General features: G+C 35.0%; 1 pseudogene; it reads right to left on the bottom strand.

Annotated features, from left to right (window-relative positions):
- Positions 1-968: 968 nt before the first annotated feature.
- Positions 969-27,229, bottom strand: part of LOC149580449 (filament-like plant protein 4) — a 60,522-nt pseudogene continuing 34,261 nt past the window's right edge.

Here is a 27,229-nt window from a genome sequence, read left to right as displayed (position 1 = left end):
CTCCTCTAAAACCTCGCACTTGGTAATGGTATCTTTGCATTGCATGCGCTCCTCCTGAAGCTCTAGCTCCAAAGCACCCACTTTTTCAGACAACTCTTTCATCTCAATTTTTGTTGCCTTGAATTGAGATTTAATATCTGATTTATGTGAAATCATGGCTGCTAGTTCATTCTCTAATAACTACTGTGATTCCTTAGCAGATTCAAGCTGCATTTGCAAGTTTGCCAACATTTGTTCTGATTTAGTAAGTTGACTTTCTGCGAGTTCAAGTTTCTCTTTAGTTGCAGCTAGGAATGTTAGGAATAAGGTGTCTCAACCTTGTATAATTCCTATTCTTATTATTTATTTTGTAAAATGTATTTCTTGCAAATAATGTTGATGTGTCGACATCTTGAATTGTGTGTAAGGAGATCATGACTAAAATGGTTATGACGGATTCCTATGACACGTAAGTGCTATGTTAGGAAGATTCAATGACAGGTGAAGACATGTGGCAACTAAGATATTTGAGTACTTACACTCTACCCCAATAGTGGGGTTCGGGGCATCGCCCAAAATTTTTTTTTGGGGTTCCTATTTTCTCGGAGAATGGTAAAACCCTAATATGATTTACCTTTTGGGAGTATCCCTAAAGTGAACTGCATGTTATAAGAATTTTTAGGGTTGCGAAGAGATGTGAAAAAAGGTGTATTGTTGGTACTGTGAGTAGCTACTGGAGTCTTTTGTTGTTGATGTTGAACTTGCATTGCAAGTGTATTGTAACCTCGTGTTGAAGATAATACATTGTAAAAGTTCTGAAGGGGTGGGGTTGTTTTACCAAAAGGTTTTTCTCCATCGGCAAATCCTTGTGTTATGTGTTCCTTTCTCTGTCTATTTTTTGTATGCATGTTTGGTTGCAATATTTTTTTTTACATGATATTGAATCTGTAAGTGTAGAAGATTTTAATAGGATTTGCATAATACTTTCCTTATGAGATTAGTGTAGGAAGCTGTTTTCGCACCTGAGTTTCCTTACAAGGAATACCTTTTAGATTAGCATTGTCACTCTTCAAATGCATAAGTTGTTCCTCCAACTCTATAACTTGATGCTGGGTGTGATCAAGCTTCTCTTTTATTACAGTGAAGACTCCTTCCAGATTAGCATTCTAACTCTTGAGACATATGAGCTCCTCTTTTAACTCTCCAATTTTGCTTACTTGGGCCTTCAACTCAGATTCCAAAGATGTTTTTTCTACTTGAATGCTGTTAAGCTTCCTAATTATGTATAAATTGCCACTAGCTAGTTGAAAGCGTAGGCTATTAGCCTTTTCTTCTCCTGAAAGATCTTGAGCACTTTCTTGTCTTGTGAAATTATATGTACTAATTGAATTACAAAGAAAACTAGACTGCATCAGGTTGGGCAATTGGTTGCCAAAATCTATACCTTCATTTTGGAAGATTTCACTGATACCAAGAGCAAACATTTTCCTAAATTGAGATAACAAAGATATTAGTTCAAAAATTAACTCTATAATGTTTTCTTTACACTACAAAAAGTAATCCACTAACTGAGAAAACTCCTGAATTCTAAAAACTAGTTTATCAGTATCTGATGATTTAAATTTTTTAGTCTTTTGAGGGTCTTGGGCTATAGATTGTAAGAAATTAACGATGCTAACAATAGCAGTTGCAAACTCTACATCAATAGAACTAATTCTAATCCTAGTATCAGAATGAGAAGTGAAGTTAGCTTTCACAGAAGACCAGATATGTGTCTGAGAATCTCTAGTACTTTGAGCATCTATTGCCATGGCATATTTGACCTCATCTAGTATTTTGTGCAAGTTTGCACCCTCAACATCAACAAAAAGGATCATATCATGCTTTTCTTTGAGACTAACTAGGGCAGATTCATTCCAAGTGTTTCTAGCTTGCAGAACAATTAGATTTTCTTGTAAATGGTTAATTTTTTTTAACAACTCAAAGCATTCTTGATTGACAGTTTGAAGCTTTGATTCTTTTTGTGCAAGAGCTTCTTCTAAGAAAGCTCTATCTTCTTGATTAGATGAAATATCAAAACTTCCTGAAACATTCTTATCAGTTATATCATCTAAATTTCCTACTTCTGCCTGATCCAATCCAGTTGAATCCATGGAAGCCAATCTCTCCATCTCAAGGAAATCATCCATCAAATCTACCTTGGACACATCACTGAGCTTCTTAGCTTTGCCAATGACCTTTTCTATTTTGATATGATCTAGCTCTGCAATCAGTGCTGAAGCCCATGACTCTGTACTAGGGTCACCATTATTCTTGTCCTAAAAAATGGAAGACAAGCTTGGTGGATTGCTTGTGCTTTCATTTCTTGATCCTTCCAAATGCAACTCAAGTGCAGGTTTTCCTTGCCTTCGCCTCAAAGATTCCAACTATTGTTTAACAGTGGAGAGTTTGGTACCTATTCTAGCACACATGACTCTAGAAGCCTTAAGCTCACCATTTTGCTTTGAGAGAGAATCTTTTAGCATCTTGTTCTCTTCTTCTATTGCTGACACTTTTCTTGTATGGTATTCAGTTGCTTTCTGAGAATGTTCTTTGTGTCTATCATTTAATGTCTCTACTAAAGAACATGGTGAACTAGCACCCTTACTAAGTGACCTCCTCAATTTGATATCCCCAAACTCCCTTCCAGCAGTATCTACTTCAAGTTTCATTTGAGCCAGTGTAGTAGGCCCTGGTAATCATTTTTTAAGCATACCTCTTAGCCTCTGACACTCGGCCTCTAACTTGGTAACTTTCTTAACTGTTTCTATTTGCTGCTTGCTAGTAGCTTGGGCAGATTTCTTACTAATATCCCTTTCATCAATTATTATGCCTAGTTCTTTGTTAAGTGCATGAAGTTTATATTTGAGTCCAACATTCTCACTTTCTAACATCTCAAGTTTAGTTTGAAGAACTTTAGCCTCAGACTCAACTTGGTTTCTGGCTTCTTGCAAATCAGATAATGCTTTTGAATTTTCCTAAAGAGATGTGGATGCTGCATTAATTCTTGCTTTTGCCTTATTTAGCAGCTGCTCTAGTTCTACTATTCTAGAATCAAGCTCACACTTTGATTTGTCCCATTCTCTAGTCTTTTTCACCATATCCTCATGAAGCTTCTGTTCTTGTTCCTCTTGAACTTCTAAGCTCCCGTGAAATTACCTGATTGAGTGTCTATATTTTTTTAAATCAAATCATATTTGAGGGTTCATGATGAAGAAACTCTGAAATTAAAGCTCAATATTTTGATTCTATCACAACTTTTTGTTTAGCATGTTTAACAAGAGAAAATCCAAACATTATTGCATCAGGAGAGAAAGTATTTGATTTTGTAAAAGTTTGTTTACACTGTATTTATTAATCAGAGAAAATATAGGAATTTCCTCTATACAGATTCATTAGTACTAATTCAGAAGATTTCACAACTAAATTTTGCCCCAAGCAATTCTCAAGTGCCACAGTCAAGCTTTGAGACTATCAAGAGAGGTAAAGGGCAACCTAAACAAAAATCTTCTGATTGTGGGAAGGATTAGTCTCGCATGGTGGATTGTTATGGAAAGGATAACCTCAAAGTGTTGAAGGAAAATTCATTGGGACCAAAGTTAAGGCATGAGCATTTGTCTCCTGTAAGATCTTTCCCAAGTAAGAAAACCTGTTGATTGTGTCTTTGTCTCCACCACAAGAAAATCCAAACTCCAAAACTCATAAAAAACATGAATTTGCAATAGAATGCCCTAATTGTCATGTTAGTAGATATCGATTAGATCAAATAACAAAAAAAGTGCCTCACAAGGTTCTTCAATAGATTCCCATTATTCCACGTCTTGAACGGTTATTTAGGTGCGCTAGCTTGGCACAATTTATGGATTACCATGCACACAATAAAAGTTAGGATGACATTATGCGAATTCCTGCCGATGGTTCTACATTTAGAGAGATAGAAGAAACATGGTCACACTTTAAAGAAGAACCTTGTAATTTGAAACTTTCATTGGCGGTGGATGGTGTCAATCCATATGGAGATATGAGATCTGTTTACTCAGTATGGCCTATTTTTGTTATTAACAATAACATTCCTCCTTGGATGTCCATAAAGAGGGAGCACATAATGTTGTCAATGATTGTGCCAGGTTTTTTTTATTTTATAGTTATCTAAATTAATTTATAAATAGTGCATGAAAATGGTTATAATAATTACGTAATGTTTATGTTCATTCAATTGCTAGGTAAATACTAAGTTAAAGATATGAATATGTATATTGAGCCCCTAATTGACACGTTGTTGAAGTTATGGAATGGAATCACTATGTAAGACATCTCTAGACTGTTAGGACATAAAAAATTTCAATTCCATGCAATGCTTGTATGGACAATACATGATGCCCCTGGGCTAACTCATTTTTGTGGTATGTTATATTGTTAAGATCACATATTTTTGGTCTATTATAGTGCTTACACATTACTATCAAATGCTTAAGTTGCGCATGATAATTGTACATGATCCAATTATACGTGATCTTTTAGGTCTTCAGACAAAGGGAATTGGGCTCTCAAGGAGGTTGGAATTTAGAAGGGGAGCTGGAAATGTTTCTTAGATTGACCAAATTTTAGGAAATGAGCTAGAAATGAGGAAGGTTTTTGCCTAAGACTTTCATTTTTCTGGAACTTAACTTGATTTTTCAATTGAATGTGCAAGAATCCTTAAGCATTCCCTTGTTCTATATAAGATTCTTAAATACTTTTGTCTTTAACATTTGCATCTTTCTATCCCACTTGACTTACAAATTGAAGGAATTTCCACTTCTACTCGTGCTTTTAGTTTGACTTGTTTCACGATTTCTACATTTCCATGACCCACCTTGACGACTCTCTTGTCAATGTCTCCATGAAACTTTGTAGGAAACTTGTTAACAACTTCCTTGGTGATTTTCTTGATACTTTCTACCATTTTCTTCCAATCCTTGATGACTCTTAGATCGTGGGTTAATGACTCACACCTAAGCCTAAAATGACCATACCAGTAAGCAAGTGAGGGGGTCCCCATTTGCAATGGGGAAATATATGAAAAGGTCACAACACTACTATTATACACACACCCATTTGCAGTGGCCTTTTTTTGTTTCTACTATTTTGTAGGCTCTTCCCTTACCTTTCTATTAATCATTGTACCGACTTAGCAATTAATCTTCTCAGGTTCACCACATGCTTCAATTAAGCCCACTTTTTTTTGTTCTCTTTGCCCCATGACTATAGCTATTTTTCTTCACTCCCTTGCTATTTTACTTGCTATACATTCCACTGCTTTTAATCTATTTCTAATTATTTCAGCTAGACATTGGTATAATTTCTTGGATTAGGAGAAAATAGATTTCATTGAAGTTTATAAAATAAGCATATGTTTGCATGTTATTCGTTGCCAATCTTTGCATTAGAGTGATGCCTGCATCATCTCTTCACTCTTTCTTGTTGTTGAAATGCATCCTCAACCAGTCCTCTTTTTGAATCTTTTCTCAAACCAACAAGTGTCACTGTGTTGTTGATCACTCTTCTACCACATTCAAATTCGTTGAGTCATTTGTATTATGTTTAGTAGATGTATTCCTATTTTAAGCCATAGAATATAAATAAAAAATATGCAAGTATTATGTCAGTGCTTAACAATTCAGTTAATTGTCCTAGGACAAGTTTTTCTAGTTTGCTTGTATTATATCTGATGTACGTTCCAACCTGTTGACTTATTCTTGGTCATTCATGGTTGTTAATAAAGTTTCTACCTTTTTTCTTTCTTTCTTCGCATTCTAATGTAGGCTGTTACAAAAGCAAAGTTAGGTTATGATCCATTGGAAGTAAATCATGAGGATATGGTCAGCTTTGTAATGGAAGAGCCACAAGTCAGTCATAATGATACACTTGAATATTGATGCCAATTTCTTGATTCACTCATTTTGTTCTTCACTAGTAGGAGTAAAAGATAATATTGTATTGCTATTTACATTGCTTTTTTAAATTATTTGCCAGTGTACTAGTTATATTGCTCTCCATTTCTAAGTGCCATGATATGTTCTTTTGATGCTTATTTTGTGTAGACAATGGCTTCCTATTCAGTATCTGATGTAGTTGCAACATATTAGCTTTACATGACATATGTACACCCTTTTATCTTTTCTTTAGCAACAATAATCCTTATGCCCCCTAATGAAGTTTTACGCAAAGGAAATGGAACTCTTTGTGAAATGTTGCTTATGGCTTAGGTGATTAATCCAAGCTAGATCTTATTAAGTGTTATAATGCTTAAATGCTTTCTTCAAGTCCCAGATTTTCATTCCAAAATAATTTGTTTATTTTCTTTAGCGATTTCATCCTTTTTGTTCACAATTTTTTTGAAAGGTGCAGTGGATGTTGTTGCTTATCCCTTCAGATATGGTAAGTTTGAATGACACTTTAATTTGATTTTTAAATTCAATTGTGTAAATATTTTTAGCATCATCATTTTGGATCAAATGAATTTGTAGTTTAGCATCAATGTTTTGGATCAAATGAATGTGTGGTTTAACATCAATGTTTTGGATCAAATGAATTTGTGGTAAGCATAATCTTGTAGCTACATCAACATTAATCTATTTGAAAAGTAAATTTTTTGTTTTTCAATTTGATTGTGTATGGTATTTTTAGGATCAATGTTTTGAATCACACTACAAGATCCATCACCAAGAGACAAGAATGCAAGAGTGAAGTGTAACAAATGATTTGGTACAGGAGGTGGAAGTGCTAGTGGTCCCATTGGGGGGCATTTTCCACATCAAGGTTCATGTCAACCAATTGGAGGTATGGGATCTGGTTTTAACTTTGCTGGTCTTGAAAATCCAGTAAGCTAGACTTTAGTTGGAGATCAACTATCTCAAACTGGCTTATTGACTCAGGTAATCATGTATATTTGCTAGCTTTTCTTTGATAGGTAGGAAATACTGATAGTTGTAGAAAGCTATGGGAAATGATTTTTAAACATTCGACTGAAGTTTGTATTAATGTGTTATGGTAGTTGCCTAATCAAGGATTGAGTCAAAGCCTATGGGATGGGAAATTAAATCATATTATTGGCTCCAAGAATTGATTTTTGTGTATTCAAATCTGATGTATCTTCTTTCGAGCTTGTTATTCCTCATTAAATACTAGAGGTTGTCAAAATCAAATGTGTTAAAGCTAGATTTGAGATTGTGTTGGATAATCTTGCCACACATCTCAGATTTAATTTTTGTGTTTTTTTGAAAATTATTCAAGATTGGGAAATAAAAACCCAATAATCTAAAAGAATGCTACAAAATCACATTACCAACTATCCAATATTATTATTAATTAAGTGTAAACTTAGTCCCATCACAAATTAAGATACTAATAAAGATACTCATTGTATTCAGGTGATGTTTCCATCTCTACCGTCACCTATCATTATTTGTAGCAACTTACACATATTCACTAGTACATTGTGATCTTGTTACACCAAACATCTGGAACCAGATTACTTGAGCAGATTACAGATTCACATTGAATGATATTTCTCATCAATGCTTTGGAAATATAAATTGTAGAATTGACTATAAAGAAGCAAAGATTGAGTTTCATAGTCAATATTAAGGCATTGTTATATCTCAAATCACATGTATAGGAATGAGAAATGTTATAGTTCTAGATCCACATTAGCTCTCCAAGTGGTAGGCAGCAAGCCTCTATTTCCCATTGTGACTAGTAATTCAACTATGCTTTTCAAACCTCTGATTTTGTCATCTAGCACCAACCTTAAGCCTTCCAGGTGATCTATGTTGTTTAAATCTCTCTCAAATATTGCTTATTTATTTCTTGCTATTGTCAGTCCCAATTGTGGGGACAAATTTATCAATTCACCCCTTGTACCACAGTTATCTTAGTATAGCCATGACAGTCAAACAGTGAAGGCTGAACTTCTTTTGAGATTCTCATGCATGGCTTTGAATACATTCTTGTCACATTAAATGAATAGGCAACTATTGTTGCTAAGAACACATTTTCAGTCTACTAGTCTTTTGTTTTTTTATGATTCATAGTGTTAGTTTATAGTTAATAAATTATGATATTAGCTTATCCACCACCTGTGAGCATCATCTAATTGCAATGAGTGCTAAGTGTTCCATTTATTCTCATGAGAGATGAGTCCTTGTGAACTATTACTCATGAAACATGGGCCAATGAGTTTGACTTAAAATCTACAAAGTTGAATCCGCATAGCAATATCATAATTTGACTTGTTGTGGAAATTTTTTATGCCTTTAGATCTAATGTTTGGAGGCCTTTGTTTTATCTTCTCTTTGATCAATTGCTGGGTGTATTTGAATTAGGCACAAGTTATAGGTTGTCAACTTTATTAACACTTATATGACAATCTTTTGCAGGAGCAGTCTTAGAAATAGATATATATCAACTTGTTCAATTCTTTTGGGAGGTCAATAATAACCCCAATCATAGTATCAACAACCCCATCTGTACAAAGACTACTAGTTTTTAATCCTTCATTCTTAGGCTATTAAGGGTTAGCATCAAACGTTTGTGGATAGAACTTAGGGTTGCTTACATTCAAGCCTCCCAAAACTTCTAAACAACAAGTAAATAGATTTTCATGTAATTCAACCTCAATTTCTTAAGGGATATTTATCTTGGGCTCTGAGAAACCAGTAATTTGGCATTCATATGAAGGAGAGTCATTCTTGGATCTTTCATTTTATGAACTTTACCTATCAAGGATAGGAGTTGTGGCAGAAAAGATCAAAGTTGAGGAGAGGTCAAACCCTCCTTGATTAGCATATTTGTGGCCAAGGAAGAGCCCTATAATTAGAGCTTTAAACATTCTAAAATTTCTTTTTGTAGCTTATTTTACATTTCATAATTTTTAAAGGACATAAGTAATAACCCTTTGTAAAACCACTGTACAAAATGTAATATGAATGTTAAATCTCTTGCCCCATACATTAGCAATCCTTTCATCTAGAATCTTTCTTGTAGGGAGAGTCTAAAGCAACAAAAATGAATAGCCACATTCTTTAATTTATCCTATTCTCTATCTAACACAGAGACCATATCAGAACTTAGAACAACCACAAGGGATTTAGGGCTAGAAGAAGGGGGCTTAACATCTCCTTTAGCTTATTTACCTTCATCAAGCCTTTCATCCTATCTAACGTTGAACCTTTTTCGACTATGGAATAATAACCACCACATCCTTTGATAAAATGTTGCGGAAAGATTAACTTTCTTCTCTACCAATTATAGCATTCAATGCACTCTTAGCCATGGGGGCCTTAGGAGCTCCACTAAAGGCCTTGTTACTGCTAGGAATTAAAGGATGGGTGCATTTAGGTTCCTTAATGGAGTATCAATCAAAAAAAGAACAAAACAAAAGATTCAAATAAAAGTGGGAAAAGACATAAGTGAAAGCATCAAAACAAAAGAGAACCCCGAAACCCAAAATGGAAGCCCAAAGAACTAATGACTAGCATAAATGGGAACCAAGAGGATGAAAGAGGTAGGAGAGCTTTGAAGATAAATGTCAGAAGACTGTCTATTCATTTTTCACTTCACAGAGCTTACCATAAAGTTAGCACAGCTACCCATTTTGTGTAGCAACATTGTTTTGATCCTGCAGATGTACTTGGAAAAATGCAACATCCTTATTAAAATATTAGATATTGTAAAAAATATAGTGCACGTTGACTGAGGAGATAAAGTTTTTATTAACCATCATTTACTAGATGTTGGCCTCAGCTTGTGGCTCTTTTGTTTAGGAACAATGGAGTACTCACATTTTAGATGTTTTTTTGGTCCAGTAACCACCACAATGCAACAAATTTGGAGGAGGTGATGCCAAAAAATATATCTAACATGTTCACCTTGGAAAAATCTTCATTATCTTGTTTTATTGCTGTAGAACTAAGATGGTGGCATTTTCTTTTAGTACAGAAGAAGTTTGTTGTCCTCACCGCAGTTACAATTGATCATAACATATTTTGAAATGTTGCCAATCCGATATAATAATGTGAAGGAACAAGCACAGGTAGATTCTATAGAAATATTCCTCTTTGTAATCATGGATACCATATAATTATATTTTTTTGGTTTCCTTCAAACTTGATAAGAGTTGTGAAAGAATCATGAAAGAGAGGTGCTTATACTTTCAACATTTCTATTAACTAGTTTTGGTCTGTTTGAAGTTGAACTATGATGATTGATTTGAATTTGCATTCCTTTTGGTGCTAAGATTCTTCTATCATACTAAAGGAAATTACTACTTTGCAGCTTATAATACATCAAGCAATTGAAATTTCATTTGAGAGAATCTCCTCAACCTTATAAATCATTATTGTACCATCAAGTTACTAATTTTTTTAAACAGTTTTATTTGTGTGATAGAGTTTATATTATTATTTAATTGACTCAAAGTGCTAGTGAAATATGTATGCTGATAAAATATTTAATAGATGATAATAATTGTATTCAAAAATTGATGGTTGTCATTTACTTGACATGTTTCCTTTGTATGCATTTCTATTATCATAACATCTTTTCAGGAATTCACTAGCACTATTATTGATAGGTTTTGTCAGCCAAATTTGCTAGACTTTTTGTTGTATCAGACACAAAAGTGATTTTCTTACTTGTTTACATTTACTCACTATCTCTAATTACCATGGCATTTGCACTAAGCACCATGTTTACAAAGGTATACTGTAATAATCACCCTTTTCTTATGTCTTTCAGATGTTTATGCATTGGAAAAACAATGTGAATAAAAATTATTTTTTGGTAATTAATTTATTTTAGCCATATTTTAGATGTTATATGACTTCAAATTGATTGTGTTAACAATGGTATATACTGGTTCTGAGTAACTTATACAGGTTAGGAGAACATTAAGTGTGTCTAGAGCTCTTATGAGTCTTGGCAGCTTGATCATAATTCTAGTAGAGTTGTTGTAGTGGTCAACTGTAGTGTGTGCACTTCTTTCTGCATTCTCGCCAATAGGGTATATCTCAACCTTGTCTTTTTAGCAAGTACAAGAATAATCAAACTTCATTGGCTTAGTGTTACTATATTATGCTTAACAATTTATGCTCAACAATCTGTAGTGGATATTTTCTTAGCGTTACTGTATTATGCTCAACAATTTATGAACAAAGAGATTTAGGATTTTTCTAATACCAATTATTCTGGATATATGATGTATATTTTGATCTTTATTTTTGGAATGCCATAATTTCTCATGGTTATTACTTTATTTCATACCAAGGATTAATGCCCTGTTTGCCCTGTAGTGGACACATGCTACTCTATACAACTTGGTATGCCTGTATTAGGGTTAATGTCATACAAATGATAGTGACAGAAAAAGAGATTCAAAGATTTACTTATTAGTGTACTGATAAATTTGAAAAACATTAACCGTTCCTTTGTGATATTTCTTAATTACCATGCAACATGGTTGAAACATTTTCAATTGATGACCATTAAATTTAATTTCCAATCTAAATAATATGTCTAATGCAGTTGAGGATATTTGTTTTTGTGAGCCCAGCCTTAGTTGGTGACCACTGACAATTGTAAAGTGTTGTCCAAGATTTGTGAGCCTAATTTTGTGTGAATGGTAGGATTTATATAGAAGTTTGTGACTCTTACTTATTTTTTAGTGTTTCCTTAATACATTTGGCCTTGATGTCATGATATGGTCAGGAAGAACTCTCCTACAAGTCAGTTCATCACCACTTAGAATTTTGTGCACTTTTATACCAGACTTGTTATGTAAAGTTTTACATTATGCAGAATTGGAATTAGTCCATCTTAAGGGATGAATCATTTAGGTAATCTTGTTTATTGTTCTATGCCTATTTGATTATTTTCCATTAACATAGGTCTCTTTTGTTAATGGTCACTGAGCATCTTTTTGCATATGCGGTTAAAATGTCTTAGCATTATTTTTAGTTCATAAAAATAGACAGAGAAAGTTATATTATAGGAGTATCAATAAACATTGTAAGTTTGTAAGCTTACAAGCTATCAAGGAAGGCCAGGTATCCTAGACCAGACACAATCATGGACCAAACTATAATAATTATTATCTACCAAAAAGTGTCATGACTGCCATGAGGACTAGCAAGATCCTAAACAACCATGTCTATCTTAAGAGTAACATACACATCCAAAGATTAATAGGCTTAGAATGTCCTTTAGTTATTGACTAAAGTAGATTAAGTTTTAACAATAGCATGACTTAGAAATGTCAACATATAATATCAAAATCTGGTTGCATCAGAAGAGGACTATTACAGAGATCTTGAAAGCTGACAAGGGATCTGTATAAAAACTTTTGGCACTGCTTGTGATTGGCTGATGAGCTTTTCTCTGTGGAATGATTAATGGGACCATATCTTCCAAATGAACAATTCAAATACTGTTCATGTTCAACAATCTTCATGTGATATGAGATTTGAAGACATATTTGCCCCTAATTTAATTGAATTCTTATGATGTCTAACTTAGCTTGATGAAGCAAACACCTGCCAAGTGGTAGCGTCTCCCCAACATTGATTGTGGATCTTGGAAAGTGATTTGAGATGATTTCTTGTTTTAAGTATTATTACTTTTATTATTAATATAGAAAATAAATATAGCTTTTGTTTTCAACTTTTTGATACTTGCATATTTTCTTTCATTGCGCTGTAACTTGATTTTTTTTTTGTTCAATAAAATGAGATCTAAATGGGTCCCTCCTGTATTTGTAAAAAGCAAGACATTAATTGGCACCAAACAATGTTATACATAGAAAACTTTGGAGATTATGTCCACATCTGCTGCCTTATTCTACTAAACATTGTGTGTGTGTGTCTATATATATATATATATATGAGAGGCTACTAACAAGAGCTTTATAGTGAATACACCTTGTAGTAATTTCCAAACCATTATTAGGTGAATAAGCTTCTAAATATATATAGAATGGAAGTTATGCACTAATCATTCAGTGGGCCTAGAGTTTGACAACTAGAACCTTGGCATTGATTACTTGGGCAGGAGAAACAGTAGGTGAAGTGCCTAGAACTACACCTTGTTGCTGCTCCATTATGCTTGAATATCTCTATTTCTGTTATACTGACTTATACCATTTAAAATTTTACATGCTTCTTTTTCTTCCTTCCCTCTTGCTGGTTCTCTGCTTCACATAAATTTCTCATCTTAAACACATCCAATTTTATATTGGTATCCTGAGAGAAAATGTAGAGTTAAGACAATTTATTCTGGGGGAGCAATGTTCTTGTGTAGATGTCGAAGAGCTCTCTTTAAGGACTTCCTTCAAAAATTTTGTCAGCCCTGCGTTACCTAAACTCGTATTAGATGAAAAATTGATAATTGTTTGTCCTCTCTATCCTATTGCCTTTACGATTAGATATTGCAAATGTTCATTATCTCGCTCTTATTTTTTGGACCCCATATTAATACAAATGGTTGATCCAACTATGTTTACAATCATTGAGGACAATGAAAAAGTAAATAAATCACTTGCATAACTATATATGGTTAATTGATAAATTAAAGCAAGAAAATAACAATTAAATAGATAAACATGCTGGAACTAACATCAGATATTATGATAAATGTCATAGTAAATGTGGAATCAATTAAATTCAATCCATGGGTACTTGGTGCTGAATTTGATGTTGTCACCGTGAAGATGTCAGAAGTCTATTCGTCATGATATCATAATTTTAGAACTAGTTAGATGACTATTACTAACCTAGAAATCCGACTGTAAAACTCCTTGTTAAATTTCTATTGGTGGATGTGATCTCTACAAGTGAGGACTTCAACTTTGTGCAAAATTGTTACTGTAATTTGTGGATTAGATCTAGCTAAATTCTACTGTTTGGATTTTTCACCACTTTATATGCTCCATGTGATAAGGAACTTGTAGTGTTGAGAAACACCTTTGAGAAATCTGCTGAATTGCAAGGGTTATGATCTCCTTGGTTGGACTCCTAGATGGATTGACTGAGTGATCAAAAAAAATCAAACAATAAGCAAGCATGTAGTATGCCCATAGGACAATGATGCAATGCTAGCATCCATGTGCTCAATGTATGTTTCTTACTCTTGCAGATGATTTATTTGAATTGGTTTTAGTCCCTATACATCATCGTAGTGTGCAATTTGGAATAACTTGAGCTTCAATTATCTCAAAACTGCTAGTCAAAATGTAAGCATGGGTTTACAATAAAAATTGACTTGATGAGTGAACTCAAAGTCGACTTGGCGAGCGTACTTGAACAGTCAACTTGGTGACATGACTTGGTGGGGTGACTTGGCGAGCGTACTTGAATAGTCGACTTGGTGAGTCGACCAAGTGAGCTGACATGGTGAGTGGGCTTAGAGAAGCAACTTAGTGGGGCAACTTGGCAAGCACACATAACGAGCCAACTTGCTGAGGCAAGGTGGTAAAACCACTGGGTGAGCCGACTTGGTGAGTTGACTTAAAGAGTCAACTCATTGAGGTGACTAGGTGGGGGTGACTTGGTGAGATGACCTAGGGGGCAGACTTGGTGAGCAAACATAAAGAGTCGACTTGGTGAGTGTACTTGAATTATCGGCTTGGTGAGCTGACTAGGGGATTTAGCTTGGCGAGCTGACATGGTGAGTTGACTTAAAGTGGTGAGTTGGTGGGGCAAGTGGGGGTGACTTGATGAGCTGACCTTGAGAGTTGGCCTTGAGGGCAAACTTAGAGAGTCAACATGGTGAGTGTACTTCAATTGTTAGCTTGGCAAGCTGACGATCTAACATGGTGAGTGGGCTTAAAGTGGCAACTTGGTGGGGCAAGTTGGAAAGCCGACTTAGTGAGGCCACTTAGAGATGTGACATGGCGGGTTGACTTGGTGAGAAAGCTCAATGAGAAAACCTAAAGAATGACCTTGATGAGGCACTTTGGTGGGGTGACTTGATGACTGAATTCAAAGAGTCAACTTGGCGAGCATACTTGAATAGTCAACTTGGTGGGGCAAGTTGGCGAGCTAACTTAGTGAGTCCACTTGGTGAGGTGAGATGGTGAGTCCACTTGGTGCAGCGACTTAGCGAGCTGACTTGGTGAGCAGACTTAAAGACTAACCTTGATTAGGCACTTTGGTGGGGTGACTTGATGAGCAAACTTAAAGAGTCAACTTTGTGAGCATACTTGAACAGTTGACTTAGTGACATGACTTGGTGGGCTGGCTTGGCGATCCGACCTGGCATGCATAGTTGAATAGTAGACTTGGTGAGTTGATTGAAAGAGTCAACTCATTGAGGTGACTGGGTGGGAGTGACTTGGCGAGCTGACTTGGAGAGTTGACCTAGGGGATGGGCTTGGTGAGGAAACTTAAAGAGTCGACTTAGATCAAAATCTGGCCAAACTTTTGATGGATGCCTATAGCTTATCCCAAAGCTCTCATTTAGTAGTTATGAGATGATCAATCAAGAGGAAATAGTTGAGAGCTTAGAGTGACACAATTTTTAGATGATCATATGAAATGAAATGGGTGTGCAAGTAGAATTAAAGAAACTAGAAAGACATTGTGTACAGATGAAGGCATGAAATGGATGGTTTTAGAGCACTCATCATAGACACTCAACATTTAGTACATATCATCATTCGAGATCAAATGGGTGTATGGGATTATATGCATAGTGAATAATAAAGGAGGGAATTAAACCCTCCCCGAGGCTCATAGTTGTTGAGGTCCACTTCATCCATGGCCCTTCCTATGGAATTTCCATCTAAAACTTTTGTAATGAGATAATGTATTATGAACTCTTCATCAGTGGGATAGAACGTGAACCCAGGAGGCAGTTGTGCATCGCCCATATAGTGAATAATAAAGGAGGGAATTGAACCCTCCCTAAGGCTCACAGTTGTTGAGGTCCACTTCAGCAACAACCCTTCCTGTAAAATTTCCATCTAAAACCTTTCTAATGAGATAATGTGTTATGAGCTCTTCATCAGTGCGATGGAACATGAATCCAGGAGACAGTTGTGCATCACCTAGTAGTTTTCTACCAAGCATTGGTCAAAATTTTGACCAATGCTTGGTAGAACATGTGCTAGCAATTTCAAAAGTTTTCAACCAACGTATTGGTCAAAATTTTGACCAACTAGTAGGTTGGTCAAATTTTTGACCAAAATTTTTTTGACCAATGTGTTGGTCAAAGTTTGGTAAAAAATTGGGTCAAAATTTTGACCAATAAAGGTCAAAAAATGAGCCCAAATGTACTAGTGACCTCAACCATAGATCCCCCTCTATTGGTCTCTACACTTGGCCTCATGAGATAACCCTCAGCCGTGGTAACACTACTACTCAACCTCACCCTCCATATCTCCCTCATATCCTCTCTCCACCCCTGGCCTTGCCTCTAACTTAGCCTTGACCCCTACCTCTCCCTCATCTACCCTCATCATCCCCATCATCCCCTCAACTTTACTGATCCTCAATCCTAGGTATCGGCTCTACAAAATTTGTATATCTCAGGAATGGATGCTAGTGGAACCATCATGCATAATCTCCCTCCATCCCTCCATCCCTGTGTCTGCCTCCCCCTCTCTCAATGCACATACCTATGGTGTCTTTATCATCTACAAAAATTCCTCCCTATAGGCCTCATACTCCAAGGTCGGCCCCCACACTAGCCTCTCCACCTAAACTTGTGCATAATGTGTTGATCCCTATGGCATGACCTACCACTGACCAAAATGTCTCACTATTCCTCTAAAGAAAAATCTCTTGATCAATGCAAGAATATGGCCAAGAAAAAATCTCAAACAAAATAAGTATACCAACTCATCATCATCCTTGTCCCATTCCTTATTAAACCTATATGGCCTCCACACTATCTCATCCATATCATCCAACATCCGTTGCAAATACTATTCCTTACTTAGATGGGGCTAAATGATCACACCTGAATAGGTATATATGTATGGCATATCCTCTAGCCATTGACGCACACATAGAAACCAAGTAATAGGAAGGTGCTCCCATGTCCATATATGTAATAAGACTAAACCTGTTGATAGTGATGAGGCACTGGAATACACAACCTGGTGCAAATCATGATATAAACGAGCCAATATGTAGTTTCCCAATGAAAACCTCTATGGATGATCAATCATGTCATGGATAATCCTACCCCATCTCATTGGACATCCTTGTCCTCACCTATCTAGCAGCAAAAATCCACCTATAAATCCAGCCAACACAGTAGGTAGCGGGACATAGTGCGACATTTTAAACTAGGATACACTATCATCCTCGATGCTATCATCACCAAATACATCTCTGAATGCTATCCTGTCTACAGTCTAATCATAGTACACAAGTCCACCCACTATAGGAATCTTGAGAATCTAGTATGCAACCTTTGGAGATATTGTCATCTCCCCTAGTGGTATGTGGAAGGTGTTGCGGTTCGAGTACCATTGCTAGGCCATAGTTGTCAATAATCCTCTGTCCACCTAGAATTGAGGCATCTATAACAAATAGGTGAATCCACACTTGTCAATCACCTATCAATCTAGCATGGACAATCTACCAATTAGCTCCAATGGACATGGGTACAATCTCTACACCATGAGCTTGTGCCTACATACCTATTTCATCAAACAATCAATCAACAACATTAGCTTTTCTCACAAGTGATCCTCGTACATCAATCAAATGTCACACATCTAGCTACTCAGCTGATGATTCTATCTTGGACTAGTTACTTGTCCTACTTTATATCTTGAGACAGACATGTTTATTTTCCCTACTCTATATCCTGAGAGGGGCATCATTTTCTATCCATCTACAATGCTAGATTGATCCTAAGATATCACTTTGTGACTACCTGATTCCTCTTTTTTTCTTATTATGACAAACCACTATCAGATACACCCATAATCTAGCCTTTTGCACTCAATAAATGCTTTGCAATCTATTTCTGCTATTCAACTCATCATTAGTGCCATTTCTACAAGAAAATGCACTGTAGGAATCATTTGCATAATTTCATGACCCATATGCACCAATACATCAATCAAATATGCTATAACATGCATATGCACTAATAAACTTATTGAAAGCACCATTATACTAAGAAGATGCACTATACAATGTGAAAGCACTACCAAAGTATTGATATGCACTATTTACACATACAAAAGTTCTATTAGAGGTAAAAGCACTAAAACATTTGTCATACATGCTCTAACGTGACCTATCAACACGCCCTTATTGGCCAGATAAACCCTCAAAAGCAAATGCGCTACTCTACAGTTCATATGCACTACATGATACATCATATGCAAGAAAACATTCAAATGTGCTATAAACAAATATGCATGTGCTATTATTTTTGCGTATGCACTAATTTGTTACAAACCAAGGGTTTCATATGTGCTATTTCACTATGTAGATGCACTATTGTATTAGGCAGATGTGCTAAAAGATTTTAAATGTGCTAAAAGAAATAGTAAAAGCACAAAAACATCTAAAATACCACATTCATGATAGAAATCCATGTAAAAATTGAAAAAATCATGTAAAAATTCAAAAATCTTTAAAAAAGAAGATCTTGACAACTCACCAGGGCATTGTAGTTGGTTGGATGCTCGAACCTATGACCCCTCTTGAATCTATGCTCTCATAAAGGGACCACCATCCTTGTTAGCTTAGAGCTCCAAATCACCAAAAGTCAAAAGGGAGTGTGAAAATGACAAGGGTAAAAGGTCTTTTGACCTATTTAACCCTCCTTAGAGAGATTTATATGACAATTTTTTGCCCTATTCACCCATTAAAACTTATTTGCTCATTTTCTTGAATTGGGTATTATTCTAAACCAACTTGATCATCCTCATCTATCACTTATCCACATTATTGGAAATAAAATTGGAATATTCCTATTTCGCCCATTCTTTTTTCTAATTTCATTTCTGAGGGGGTAGCATACCGAGGCATCAAAATTTTCAAATATAAAAAATGTGCTATCCCAGCCAAAATTTTAACATTAAATCAAATTGGGGCATCCAACCAAGTTATCCTAAAAAAAGATAAAATATTAACATTGAATTAAATATCAAAATCAAACATCAAATCACCAACAATCAAATGAAAAATTATCAACAATCAAGCATCATATCAACCTCAAGTCAATCAAACATCACTAACTAGACATTTAGTTATTAGAATTTGACCTAAAGAGTGAAAATTAGGCAGTCTTTGAACTAATATGCTTCACATATCAGCTCAAAGAGGGGCATTTGTAGACACCCAAAATTGGCAAAGACCTAAAACAATGCAATTTTGATCAAACGACGCAAAATTAAGGATAAAATTGTTAGGGTAAACCACAGACAGAAATAAAAAACTACATGCAAATACAACCAATAACAGAAAATAATAGATCACACAGAAATGAACACAAGGCACCAAGATTTAACGTGGTTCACCTAATCCTTGGGCTATGTCCACCAAAATAGCAAGTCTGATGTTATTACAATCCAGTGATTACAACCTGATTACAATTCGTAATCCCTTACAGCTCAATACTGCTGTAAGAACCAATCTCGCATCACAACATAATGAAAAATATCCAACCCTAAAACCTTTTATACAAGTATTAAACTGCTTTAGGGTTATAACATGTCGGCCATATGTCAGCCATAAATATGAATTATATACTGTAGTATTGATAACCTCTGTCCACATGTGTAAGGGCAACCCAGCATGCAACCTCATGCTCCTTGTGCGCTCCATTATAGTCCTGTTCATGTTTCAGCCACTCCATTTTCTTGTGGAGTCCTTGGAATAGTTTTCTGTCTACGAATACCATTAGTGGAGCAATAATCTTCAAATTCATGACTACAATAATCACCACCATTATCAGATCTGAGACATTTTAATTTCTTACCAGTCTCATTTTCAACCAAGCATTTCCATTTCTTAAAAGTTTGAAATACATCAAATTTTTGTCTAAGGAAATAAACCCATACTTTTCTAGTTGTGTCATCAATAAATATAACATAATAATGAGAGCCACCAAGGGAAGATACCTGAGCTGGTCCCCGTACATCTGTATGCACAAGCTCTAATTTCTCCTTTTTGTTTTCCTTCCTAGTCTTTACAAAACTCACTCTCTTTTGTTTTCTATACACACAACATTCACAGAAATCCATATTAACACATTTCAGACCTAGTGAAACTTTCTTTGAATGAAGTAATTTCATATCTTTCTCACTCATGTGACCAAGTCTATTGTGCCACAGTGTTGTATCAGAATCTACAACAACTATTTGTTCTCCCTGGTCAACTACAACAATTGTTCCTGAACATTCATTTTTCTCTGAAACAATCAAAGTAGTAGGAACAATATGACCTGTACAAAGATATAAGGTGCCTACTTTCACACCTTTTGCTACTACAAGGGAACCTTTTGAAACCTTCCAATTTTTATCATTAAAAGTAACTACACAACCCTCATCACCGAGTTGCCCGACTGAAATTAAATTTCTACTCAGCCTTGGAACATGTCTTACCTCATGTAGTAGCCAATGATTCCCATTTTGCAACTTAATCTTAATTTTTCCCTTTCCAACAATCTAACAGGGTTCATTATCCCCCAAATAAACAAGCCCAAAATCCCCTTGGACATTATCAATGAAATAACCTCTATGAGGTGTAGCATGAAATGAAGCACCAGAATCTAAAACCCATGAATCATCAACACTCTCTAAAGACAGAAGCAAAGGATCCTCTTCGGATTTGTTACTTACCACATTTTCCTCCTTGTCTCCATCTGATTTATCTCCTTCATTTTTCTTTCGATTCCAACAATCTTTCTTTTTGTTCCCTGGTTTTCCACAGTACTAGCAATCATTTGGTCCTCTCAATTGAGACCTCCTCCCCTTTGACTTTCCTCTTGATTTCCCATGATTTTTAGAGTCACTTCCTCTTTCAGTCATTCTGCCCCTGCTTTGTGCATTCAAAGCACTTCTTGATGTTAATCCACTTGAAGATTTCCTACGAGTTTCTTCACTCAAAACAACATCAATCACATCATCATATTTTAGGGTACTAGATCCAGAAATAGAATTACTCACCGCCATTACCAAGCCATTCCAGCTTTCAAGTAAAGAACACAAAATCAAGAGAGCCCTAATTTCTTCATCAAAATTGATACCCACAGAAGATAACTGACTAGTAATAGTATCAAACTCATTTAAATGATCTGCAATAGATCCACCTTCTACCATTTTCATATTAAATAAATGCTTCATGAGAAATACCTTATTTGAAGCGAAGGGCTTTTCATACAGTGTCGCTAGGGTTTTCACCAAATCTTCTGTCATCTTTGCTTTTGTACTATTAAATTCCACCGATGGTGCCAAGCATAACCGAATGCTTTCGAGTGCCTTTCTGTCCAAAAGATCTCATTTAGACTTTAACATAGTTCCCTGATTCTTGGCTTTGCCTTCCAATGGCTTCCATAAATCCTTCTGATATAGATAGTCTTCCATTTGCATCTTCCATAACTGGAAGTTCTGCCCATTAAACCTGCCAACCCTCAACTTACCCTCATCTGCCATTGCTCCCACTCAACCGTGAGACTCCTACTTAACCATGAGAGTTTCCTGCAGAGGATAACTGAAAGACAACCTTGCTCTGATACCACTTGTTAGGATAAACCATAGACAGAAATAAAAAACTACATGCAAATATTACCAATAATAGAAAATAATAGATCACACAGAAATGAACACAAGGCACCAAGATTTAATGTGGTTCACCTAATCCCTGGGCTACGTCCACCAAAACAACAAGTCTGATCTTATTATAATCCAGTGATTACAACCTGATTACAATCTGTAATCCCTTACAGCTCAATACCGCCGCAAGAACCAATCTCGCATCACCACATAATGAAAAATACCCAACCCTAAACCCTTTTATACAAGTATTAAACCACTTTAGGGTTATAACATATCAGCCATAAATATGAAGTATGTACAATACTTTATTGATCAGTCACCATAATCTAACAATCTCCCACTTGGGGACTGATCAGGCTCCACACTAAACAACAAAAATTAGAGGAAAACAACAAACTTTTAAATCATAGATCAGGTCATTAATCAATCAAATCATCTATCAAATAAAAAAGGACCTAAATCCAATTTAAAAAAGGGAAAAACAATTCACAAAATCATAAAATGAAATAAAAAAGGAAAAAAAGAAAAGACAAAAGTTGAAGATAAATGGAACATTTATTAAATCAATAAATCCATTTATCCTCACAACAGTGAAAATCCTCCTTTTTACATTTAGGAGAATTGAGAAATCCTCTTTTATCCTCACTAACTAAGTCTGTTGGACTCTTCCTCTCGATGCCTTATGAGATATTTACAGTTTCACCATTACCCCTAGTAAAAAATGAAACGCTAATTCTTACCCCAACCCCTTCTAAAACCCTATAAGTAGGAGGAGAATTCAAGAGTAAAGGGACCCAAGTTTAGGCATCTGCACTATAGGCACATTTAGAGTTATCATCTTTTAGCATTGTCATTATAAGGAATTCATGTCATTTTGATAGCATTCTAACATTCTTTTCATGTTATTTAGTATCATTTTGCACATGTTTAGTCTATTGCATACTCATATCATAGTATTCTAGGGTTCTTATACTCATATAGGTTTCTCTCTCACATAGATCTTGCATACATCTTTGTAGATTTGCATTCATAGCATACTCCTATTCTAGAACTATCACTAAGATGTTGGTCTAAAAGAAATCTTTGCAGTTGTGGTTAGGGAAACATGGGATGTTCGTAAAGTCTGTATTTGACAATGATTTCTTGGGTTTAGATTAGTTCGTTGTCATTTTATTTTCTCTCTGCTCTAAACTCTCATGAATACATGAATCCACTGTGTACAATTATGTCATTGAGGAGTTTGTTCTTTTCATGTAAATCTACAGATGCTTTGTCATTTGGATTGATTGATTCAAAGAGTCCTTTAGTTTCAAATTCTTCATGAGAAAAATGTTTTATCTAGATAAAAATTTCCTTTCTCCTTTTTAGGGAATCCTTCAAATCTTGTCTTTCTATCTCGAGTTTTTACAGTATGAATTGGATGTCAATCATCTAATTGTCAATAACCTTGTCCAGTTTGAAAGTCTCCATCTCCAAGATCTAATCACCAAATGATTAAGCTTCTCCCATAGAACAAATGCTCTAATACCAATTTTTGACTGATGGAGGTATAAACGAGATAACTAAGATACTAAGAGGGAGGGTGTAAATCAAAATCTTAAGAACTTTTACTTTTCATCAATTCATTCACACATTCACTAGTTATTCTATGAATTTAAAACTTATAATAATGAACTTGTTGTGTTATGTAAATCTGATCTATCACTTGCATGAAAATAAACACAAAACACAATATTTGTTACCCAGAAACCCTCCAAGGTGAAGGTAAAATTAGGGTGGGGATGACATGCACAAATTTGTTGGAATTATTTTAGAATAACTGGGGGTGGGGGAATTAGTTATTCAAGGTCCAGATGTACAAATAAAACTTTTCTCACAATTTAGTGAACCCATAAAACATTTATACCCATGCATGCATTCATTGTGTATCAACTAAAACTTATATGTTACTGTCAAATCAATTTGCAGAAATATAAAGCATGTAATACAACACATTCATTAGCACATTTAAACAAATGATTTAATGTAGAAACCAAATTTGGTAAAAACCACCAGTAACATGCTACTCCTTTTTCACTCTTCTGAAGTGATGCCCTATGAAAGACCAACCTTGTTAAAGGTTACAATGCACACTATTAAATGTGACCCAATTAAGGAATTTTAATCACCCTGTTAAAAGTGAGCCTTGTTAGAGGGATTTAGGCCATTCACTTGGAATGTCACCCTATTAAAGGATTTTCCAATGACTGTTAAATCAACCTTACTCCAAAGGATTTACCCTAAACTGATACAATTGCTAGAGAGCAATAGTAGAGCTTTGATCTGATACAACTTAGAACTTCACTTGTAGATTACAAATCTATGTTCTGTCCTCAATTCTGCTTGGCTTCCATTCTTTGCAGCTCTGACAGCTTGTTCACCCTTCAAGCATTCATCTTCTTAAGCCTTCTTTCTTAGTATGTCATTGTAGACACTTCTCTTGGGTCACTTAATGAGGCAAAACCCCTTTCTCCTTCTCCTTCTTAGGTTCTCACACAAAAAACTCTCTAACTCTCTCTATTTGCTTCATGACTAGAAATTCCTATATACATGAAATTAGAATATTTTCCCGCTCATTATCCATCATCTAGATTAGGGTTTTGGATGGATTAAGTAGGATACAATGTATCTATCCCATATCTTGTCTTCTCTAGAAACTTCTCTTAGAATCCATTTGAATTTTCTGCCAAAATGGTTTACATAAGATTCTATGCCACTAGTTCATCAATCTTATCTTCCTCCTAGTTCACAAGTTCCAAGAAAATAAACTTATCGACTTTTATTTGGAAAATCTTCGATCTTTATCATAATGTAGCAACTTGGTGTTATCAATCTTTTGATGCTCAACACATAATGTGTCACTCGACATCAACTGTAAAATCACTTGGCATTAACTGGATTTTATTGGTGCTTGACATCAACTAAAATTTACTTAAAATCTATTGTATTGTTCAACATCCACTATAATTTTCTTTAACTTGGCTCCAACTGACTTTTTACTTGGCTTGAACTAACTTTTCTCAACACCTACTATCCACTCGGTCAAGCTTGGCAGAAAAAATAAATTTAACTTGTTCTTCTAAACTTTCTAAGTGTAGCCAGCCATTTTGTAACCTTAAGTAGATCATCAATAAATCATGCTATCACTATCTTAACTAATCCTTGTACTTCATTACATAATCATAACTCAACCTTTCCTCTAGGTTCTTTTGTTACATCTTGTTGATCAAATCCTCCTCATCAATCAACTAAGTGATAGTACTTGAAACATATAAGCAATTGTCTTACTAGCAAATGGAAAGTTTGACATCAGTGACAAAATAATGATTGAAACACATAACAATCTCCCTTATAATAATCTTTCTAATCAATGATCTTTTCAATCAGATTTCAACAATCTCCCTCTTTGACATTGATGGTAAACCAAACCGATCAACCAAGTCAATAACATGATGAACATCTTGTTCAACCAAATTAACCAGGTTAAAATAGTAGACAATACCAAAAAGAAAACTTGTATTGAAATTTCTCCCTCTATTAGCAACTTCCATCTTTTGATTAGGTTACAAAATATAACACCCTCTAAGTTCCTTAGGTTAAAACAATAAGACAATACCAAAAAGAAAACTTGTATTGAAATTTCTCCCTCTATCAACAAATTCCATCTTTTGATTGGGTTACAAATTATAACTCCCTTTGAGTTCCTTCTTATGCCTCTCTTTCATATTGAATTTTCATACTGAATTGATTAGCAGAATATCTCCATCTGATAATGATCCTTCTGATTCTTTGATCAATGTCTCCCTCTTTGTTCTAATCCTTTCTTTGATTTCTTTCTCCTTCTCTGATCAGTTTCTGCTATTTCTCCCTCTTTCTTTTTTTATCTTCTGATGATGTACTTTCTCCACTATTCCTCTTGCACTTGATCAATTTAATGTACTTTCTCCCTCTTTGAAAACAATGCCAAAGACATATACCAAACACTTGGCATCTTTAATATATGTAGTTATAGGCTTTTGCAGGTTGTTCAATTTCTCCCTTAGTCACCTTTCTTGTGACTGATTTGTAGTTCCAGTTCTATGATTACTTTAGGCAGTTCCTAAAGTAAGATCCACTGGATCAATTTGTATTATATGAACATCATCTTGTTTGATGCAAGGCACTCCCTTCATCTCTTACATAGCCTTTGATAGGGATATCATCCCTAGTTTACCTCTTAGATACTCATAAGAATCCTTAGGTAATTCTTTTGTGAAGATATCAACAATTTTCTTTTTTGTGTTAACACATTCCATCTTTACCTCTTTATCCTAAACCAACTCTCTTACATAATGGTACTTGATTGCAATGTTCTTTTTCCTTGTGTGCATTACTCGATTCTTTGATATATTAATAACACTTGTATTATCACAATAAAGCATCACTGGTTCTTTGATTTCTTCTTTCATTCCTTTGAGTAGCTATTTGATCCATACAATGTTTGTGCAATTGATAACAACAACAACATATTCTGCTTCAACAGTATATTGGGAAGTACAACTCTTCTTCTTACTAGTCCATGTAACTATTCTTTTGCCTAAGAAGAGTGCTCCTCCACTAGTGCTCTTTCTGTCATTAATGTTTCCAACCCAATCAGCATCATTGTAGGCTCTCAGTTCAAACTTTTCATTCTTCTTGTAGTAAACCAAACTCTTTTATTCCTTTTAAGTATCTCATTATTCTCTTCACATCCATCAAGTGGTTCTCTTTGAGATTTGTAGAGAATCTTGCAACTATTCCCACAACTAATGCAATATCAGGTCTTCTATGTACTACATATTGCAATTTTCCAATCATGGATATGTATAATGTTTGATTCACCTTAGCTAAATCATCATTCTTTGATAGCTTGAGTCATGTCACCATAAGTGTACTTACTGGTTTGGAATCTTCCAATCTAAATGTCTTCAATATCTCTTTGACATATTTTGATTGAGTGATATATATACCATACTTCCTCTGGTATACTTGTAATCCCATAAAGAATTTGATCTCTCCAAACATAGAAATTTCAAATTCTTGCTTCATCTAATTTGCAAGGTCCTTACACAAAGTGTCTTGTCCTCCAAATATGATATCATCAACAAATATTTTAGATAACATTATACCTTTGTCCTTATCTATCTTCATGTACAAATTATTGTTATCATTAGTCCTTTAAAATCAAATCTTTACAAGGTAAGTGTGAAGTCTCTCATACCATGCTCGTGGTGCTTGCTTCAATCCATATAGGGCTTTGTGTAGTCTACATACCACATTCTTATTATTCTCATCAACAAATCTTTTTGGTTGTTCTATGTAGACTTCCTCTTCTAGTATGCCATTTAGAAATGTAGATTTTATATCCATCTA

The sequence above is a fragment of the Cupressus sempervirens genome, chromosome 1 (assembly GCF_028749045.1).
Source record: "Cupressus sempervirens isolate cs-2001-9-10 chromosome 1, ASM2874904v1, whole genome shotgun sequence".
Classification (NCBI taxonomy): Eukaryota; Viridiplantae; Streptophyta; class Pinopsida; order Cupressales; family Cupressaceae; genus Cupressus; species Cupressus sempervirens.
The sequence above is the reverse complement of the archived record's forward strand: the minus strand, read 5'-3'. Positions and strand labels throughout refer to the sequence as shown.